Source organism: Scyliorhinus torazame, chromosome 5 (genome assembly GCF_047496885.1).
Source record: "Scyliorhinus torazame isolate Kashiwa2021f chromosome 5, sScyTor2.1, whole genome shotgun sequence".
Taxonomy (NCBI): Eukaryota; Metazoa; Chordata; class Chondrichthyes; order Carcharhiniformes; family Scyliorhinidae; genus Scyliorhinus; species Scyliorhinus torazame.
Genome location: NC_092711.1, coordinates 90,446,842 through 90,454,620, shown reverse-complemented (window position 1 = coordinate 90,454,620; position 7,779 = coordinate 90,446,842).

Sequence of the window (7,779 nt, the reverse complement as noted above, 5' to 3'; positions counted from 1 at the left end):
CATCTGAAATTCCTGTCCTTCCTAATCGTTCAGTCTTGTTCAAACTAAAACAATCGAGCAAACTATTTACAAACACTGGTGGATTGGTTGATTGCAATTAGACTTACATAATTCTATATTTTAATATGAGATCACCTGAAAGTCTCTGAATTGTCTGCATTGGATGGAGCCCTTGTAGCCTCATGTGAGGATATCACTGAGTGTGCAGCTGTGATTTGTCAAATGTAAAATAACTTATTCAGAAATGCTTTGTGTAATTCACTGAAGAATGAATCCCAGACATGCTCAAACTGTGTCCTAGGCCAAACTAGTTTCAGCTGATGCTTCATCAATGACCGGCCTCCCATGATAAGGTCAGAAGTGGGGATGCTTGCTAATGACTGCACAATGTTCACCATTTGCGACTCCTCAGTTACTGAAGCGTCCATGGCCAAATGCAGCGAGATACTATCTAGGTTTATACAGACAAGTGGTAAGTTGCATTTGTGCCACACAAGTGCCAGACTATGATCATCTCCAACAAGAGAGGATCTAACAATTGCCCCTTGACATTCAATAGCATTACCATCATTGAATCCCTCGCTGTCAACATCCTGGGGGTTACCATTGACCAGAAACCAAACTGGACTAGCCATAAATGGTGGCTACAAGAGCAGATCAAAGGCAAGAATCCTGCGGCGAGTAACTCACCTCCTGACTCCCTAAAACCTGTGCACTATCTAAAAGACACAAATCAGGAATGTAATGGAATACTCCCCACTTGTCTGGATGGGTGCAGATCCAACAACACTCAAGAAGGACAAAGTAACCCACTTGATTGGCAACCGATCCACAAACATTCACTCCCTTTACCACATATGAAAAATGGCAGGTGTGTGTACTTTCTACAAGATGCACTGCAGTAACTCACCAAGGCTCCTTAGGCAGCACCTTCTAAACTCAGGATCACCACCATCTAGAAGCAGAATGGCAGCAGATACCTGGGAACACCGTCACCTCCAGGTTCCCCTCCAAATCACTAACCATTAGTGATTAGTTAGACTAGAAGGGCTTGCGGTTCATAAGGAGGAGGTGTTAACAATTCTGGAAAGGGTGAAAATAGATAAGTCCCCTGGGCCGGATGGGATTTATCCTAGGATTCTCTGGGAAGCTAGGGAGGAGATTGCTGAGCCTTTGGCTTTGATCTTTAAGTCATCTTTGTCAACAGGAATAGTGTCAGAAGACTGGAGGATAGCAAATGTCCCCTTGTTCAAAAAGGGGAGCAGAGACAACCCCGGTAACTATAGACCAGTGAGCCTTACTTCTGTTGTGGGCAAAATCTTGGAAAGGTTTATAAGAGATAGGATGTATAATCATCTGGAAAGGAATAATTTGATTAGACACAGTCTCAGAGCTTATAAAAAGCTGGATTAGCCAAAATTCACTGTGAGAAATGTTGGGGAATGCAGGATTTAGTGAGAGGGAGGAACTGAAGGAGATCAATATTAGTAGAAAAATAGTGTTGGGGAAAATGATGGGATTGAAGGCTGATAAATCCCCAGGGTCTAATAATCTGCATCGGCAAGTAATTAAGGAAGTGGCTCTCGAAATAGTGGATGTATTGGTGATCATCTTCCAGGATTCTATAGTCTCTGGAACAGTTCCTGCGGATTGGAGGGTGGCTGATGTAACTCCACTATTTAAAAAGAGAGCAAGAGAGAAAACGGAATTATAGACCAGTAAGCCTGACATCGGTAGTGGGGAAAAGTCTAGAATCCATTATCAAGATTTTATAGCTCAGCGCTTAGAAAGCAGTGTCAGGATCGAACAGAGTCAGCATGGATTTATGAAGGGAAAATCATGCTTGACAAATCTACTGGAATTTTGAGGATGTAACTGGTGGAGTTGACGAGGGAGAGCCAGTGGATGTGGTGCATTTGGACTTTCAGATGGCTTTTGGCAAAGCCCTCCTTAGGAGATGAGCTTTTACAATTGAAGCACATGGAATTAGGAGTAGTGTATTGGTATGGATAGAAAACTGGTTGGCAGACAGGAAACAGAATGGGAATTAACAGGTCTTTTTCAAATTGGTAGGCAGTGACTACCACAGGGATTGCTGATCAAACCCCAGCTATTTACAATATATATATAAATGATTTAGATGAGGGAACAAAATGTAATATCTGCAAAATTACAGATGACATCAAGTTGTGTGGGAGGGTGAGCTGTGAGGAGGGTGCAGAGATCCTTCAGTGTGATTTGGACAAGTTGAGTGAGTGGGCAAATGAATGGCAGATGTAATTATACAGGGCCTTGGTGAGGCAACAACTGGAATATTGTGTGCAGTTTTGGTCTCCTTATCTTTATTCTTCCTCGAGGGGGAGTGCAGCGAAGGTTTACCAGACCAAATCCCAGGATGGCAGGACTGATGTATGAGGAGAGATTGAATCAATTAAGATTTTATTCTCTGAAGTTAGAAGAATGAGAGGGGATCTCATAGAAACCTATAAAATTCTAACAGGATTGGACAGGGTAGTTGCAGGAAGGATGTTCCGATGGTGGGTGTGTCCACAACCAGGGGTCACAGTCTGAGGATATGAGGGTAGCCCATTTAGGACAGAGATGAGGAGAAATATCTTCATCCAGAGAGTGGTGAGCCTGTGGAATTCGTTGGCACAGAAAGTAGTTGAGGCCAATTATGTAGAATGTATGTTTATGTAGAATGTATGTTTTCAAGAAGCAGTTAGATACAGCACTTAGGGCGAAGGGGATCAAAGAATATTGGCGGGGGGGGGGGGGGGGGGGGTGGGGGATGCAGGATCAAGCGATTGAGTTGGATGATCAGCCATGATCATAATGAATGGTGGAGCAGGCTCAAAAGGGCCGAATGGCCTCCTCCTGCTATTTTCTGTGTGAGAAGTCAATACGGATGTTTTCTATTCATAATAGTGAGATCTGCAAGAAAGTTGTTGTATCATCTAAAATAGTTTAAAAATAATTAATATTATTGAAATCTTATGAAGAAATATCTCACTGCAGCTTGCTGGTGAAAAACATAGGACATGCTTGTTACTTTAAAATCACTCGTTAGCTGGGCAGCACGGTGGCACAGTGGTTAGCACTGCTGCCTCACGGCGCCGAGGTCCCAGGTTCGATCCTGGCTCTGGGTCATTGTCCGTGTGCAGTTTGCACATTCTCCCCGTGTTTGCGTGGGTTTCACCCCCACAACCCAAAGATGTGTCAGGTAGGTGGATTGGCCACGCTAAATTGCCCCTTAATTGGAAAAAATGAATTGGGCACTCTAAATTTATTTAAAAGATAAAAATAAATAAAATCACTTGTCAGCTTGATCTAACCCCATTCCCCCACTCCACTTTGTGGGTAATCTGAGAATCCCAAATTCGAATTTAAGAGTCCCAGCTTGCCATACCTTACATACTGTCTCTCCGAGCTTTTGCATCCAGGGATGGTTTTGCTAACCTGCCCCAAGGCCCTCAAACACTGCCTGGGGTTCTTTTCATACTACGCCCAGTGGGTCCCAAACCATGCGGACAAGGCCCGCCCACTCATCCAGTCCACCCATTTTCCCCTGACAGCCGAGGCTCTACATGCCTTCGACCGTATCAGAGCCGATATCACCAAGGCCGCGATGGACGCAGTAGATGAGACGCTGCCCTTTCAAGTGGAGAGCGCGCATGCGACATCGCCCTAGCGGCCACCCTCAAACAGGCAGGCAGGCCGGTGGCATTCTTTTCCCGCACCCTTCATGCCTCCTCAATTTGGCACTCCTCCGTCGGAAAAGAGGCCCAAGCTATCGTTGAAGCTGTGCGGCATTGGAGCCATTTCCTGGCCAGCAGGAGATTCACGCTCCTCGCTGACCAACGGTCGGTAGCCTTCATGTTTAATAACACACAGCGGGGCAAGATCAAAAATGATAAAATCTTGAGGTGGAGGATCGAGCTCGCCACATACAACTACGAGATTATGTATCGCCCCGGCAAGCTCAACAAGCCCCCAGACGCCCTATCCCGAGGTACATGTGCCAGCACCCAAGAAGACTGACTCCGGACCCTGCACGACAGCCTTTGTCACCCAGGAGTCACATGGTTGTACCATTTCATAAAGGCCCGCAATCTGCCCTACTCCGTCGAGGAAGTGCAGACAACCAGGGACTGCCAGATCTGTGCAGAGTGCAAACCGCACTTCCACCAGCCGGACTGCGCACGCCTGGTGAAGGCCTCCCGCCTCTTTGAACACTTCAGCATGGATTTCAAAAGGCCCCTCCCCTCCACCGACCGTAACACGTATTTCCTCAGTGTGGTCGATGAGTACTCCAGATTCCCCTTCGCCATCCCATGCCCCGACATGACATCTGCCACCGTCATCAAAGCCCTCAACACAATCTTTGCTCTGTTCGGTTTCCCCGCCTACATCCACAGTGACAGGGGATCCTCACTCATGAGTGTTGAGCTGCGTCAGTACCTGCTCAGCATAGGTATCGCCTCCAGCAGGACGACCAGCTATAACCCCCGGGGAAACGGGCAGGTAGAGAGGGAGAACGGGACGGTCTGGAGGGCTGTCCAACTGGCCCTACGGTCCAGGAATCTCCCGGCCACCCGCTGGCAGGAGGTCCTCCCCGATGCACTGCATTCCATTCGGTCACTACTATGCACCGCCACTAACGACACACCCCATGAACGTCTCTTTGCCTTCCCCAGGAAGTCTACATCTGGGGTGTCACTCCCGACTTGGCTCGCAGCTCCAGGACCCGTACTCCTCCGCAGGCACGTCCGACTCCACAAGCCGGACCCGTTGGCAGAAACGGTGCAGTTGCTCCCTTCGCGAACCCCCAGTCTGCCTACGTAGCATACCCCGGCGGCCGCCAGGATACTGTCTCCCTCAGGGACCTGACACCAGCAGGTTCCACACACACACACCTCTGGCCTGGCTCCACCCCACCCTCTCCCAGCGCTCCCAGAAGCAACCACCCCAGGACCATCCGTCCTTCCCCTGCCCACGCCTGAGGATGAAGAGGATTTTGGCATGCTCCCAGAGTCACCGAGGACCAGACTGACATCGGAATTATCGCCGCCACCACTGCGTCACTCCAAGTGGCACATCAAGGCCACGGACCGACTAAATTTATAACTGGTTCAGGACTGCCTAACCTCTGGACTTCAACATTTTTTTGCAATGCTGTACATTAAACTCAAACTTTTTGTATATAGTTCTCCAGCACCCCCGCCGGACTCAATTTTAACAGGGGGTGAATGTGGTAAACCACTGTTGTACATATATTAGGATATGTATGGTAAGACCCTGTACTACAGGTACAGCGGTAGTCCCTGCCTGCTGGCTCCGCACAGTAGGCAGAGTATAAATATGTGTGTCCTCCGTACAGCAGCCATTTTGCCAGCTGCTGTGGGAGGCCATACATCTTAGAGTAATAAAGCCTCATTTGTATTCAACTCTCGTCTTTGTCCAATTGATTGTGCATCCGTAGTTTAGGGAGAATGAGAAACTCAAGCAGGTGCTTCAGTGCAGACAGGTCACCGTGGAAATGTTGTTAAGTCATTCCTTCACTGCAGACAGGTCATCGTGGAAACGCTGATAAGACATTCCATTCCACAGAATCGACTCATTGGAAACTCTAATTGGATTGGGGAGAGGACAGAGTTTGTCTGTTATTAACCTCAACATAAACTTAAACCAGAGTAAATAATGGAACAGATTAAATTCTAATCTGTGATGTTTATAGCTACAGTAATGGAATTATCAGAATAATAGAATCAACAGGCAGGGTAGTTTAGGGAAAATGAAGAAATTACAGAAGAAACGTAACTGGTGGGAACCCGAGAATGTGTCCTTGTAAATCACAGATGAGAGAAACTCCTGCTGTCTTTTCCTCACTTGCTGCATGAACTGTGTTCCATACTGGGCACCAAACCTCAGGAAATATATATTGCACTTGGCAACAGTCCAGTTCAGATTGACCATGAAGAAGTGAAGCTGGTGATCTGAGTGAATCCCTTCCCACACACGGAGAACATTAACAGTAACTCCTCAGTGTGAACAGGCCGATTAATTTCCAGGTCTGATTAAATCTATTCCACAGACCCCAGATTTCCAAAGCTTCTCCCCAGCGTGACTACATACCGTTCGAAAGGTCAGATCATCGGCTAAAACATTATCTACATTCAGAACAGGTGAACTGTTTCTCCCAACATTAAACGGGGCTTTTTGCTTCCATGGTTAAAGGCTGACGATGTTCATGACCATGGAGGGATTTGACAACCTGAATACAAATTTTATAATGGAGGCATTGCTTAATCAGAGCTTGAGTAGGTCAATGAGCACAGTGGTGATGGTGAACAGGACTTTGAATGATCTCATATTTCCGTGTGCGGGTGTGGTGAATGAGAGAGGCTGGACAGGAATGTATTGGAATCAAGTCTGAAGGTAAAAAAGGGAGGACACAATCTCAGACTCAAGGAACAATCCTTTAAAACAGAGATGAGGAGGAATTTGTTCAGCCAGAGGGTGGTGAATCTGTGAACTCTTTGCTGCAGAAGGCTGTGGAGCCAAATCACTGAGTATCTTTAAGACCGAGATAGATAGGTTCTTGATTAATAAGGGGATCAGGGGTTATGGGGAGAAGGCAGGAGAATGGGGATGAGAAAATATCAGCCATGATTGAATGGCGGAGCAGACTTGATGGGCCGAGTGGCCTAATTCTGCTTCTATGTCTTATGGTCTTATGGTAACAGGGGCACGGATGAGCGTTTCAGCAGCAGATGAGCTGGGGAGTGGTGGACACAGGCGACATTGGTATCAGTGATGGTGTGGAAATGTGTTCAGAAACTCATCTTGGGGTCAGATCTAACACGGAGATTGTGCAGAGTGTGGTTCAGCCTCAGACAGTTCCCAGGGAGAGGGATGGACTCGGGAGTTAGGGAACGGAATTTCTAATGGTGACTGAAGACAATGGCTTTGGTCTTTCCAATTTTTAATTGGAGGAAATTTCTGCCCATCCGGTGGATGTGGGATAAGCAGTTTGATAATTTAGTAACAGAGGAGGAATGGAGAGGGTTGGTGGTGAGGTAGAGCTGGGTGTTGTCAGTGACATGTGAAAACTAGCACGGTGTTTTTGGATGATGTCACCTCGTGGCAGCTTGTAGATGGGAAATAGGAGGGGCCGAGGACAGATCCTTGGGCAACACAGAGTACAGGGACTTGGAGAGGAAAGGGAGGTTTTGATGTGGTGGTTTGCAATGATGGTGGGGTAAAATATTGTTTTAGGAAGGGTGCGTTTAAAGATGAGCGACAGGACCAAGAGACAGAACTATGAACAATATCACACAACATGGAGATCTTGAATGGTCAGCAGTTTTGTGAGAATGTGGTTAAATAATAATAATCAAACAATCTTTATTGTCACAAGTAGGCTTACATTAACACTGCAATGAAGTTACTGTGAAAATCCCCTAGTCGCCACACTCTGGCGCTTGTTCGGGTGCACAGAGGGAGAATTCAGAATGTTCAATTCACCCAATAAACACGGCTTTCAGGAATTGTGGGAGGAAACCAGAGCACCTGGAAGAAACCCACGCAGACATGGGGAGAACGTGCAGACTTGACACAGACAGTGACCCAAGGCGGGAATCGAACCCAGGACCCTGGCGCAGGAGCCAGGTCTAATGGACAACATGAGCTCTGAGGAAGATGGAGGGTAGGAGAGAAACTGGGGAAAGATGAGTTCAGAGCTCAGACCAGGTGGGATTTTAGAGACAGTTTGGCCTA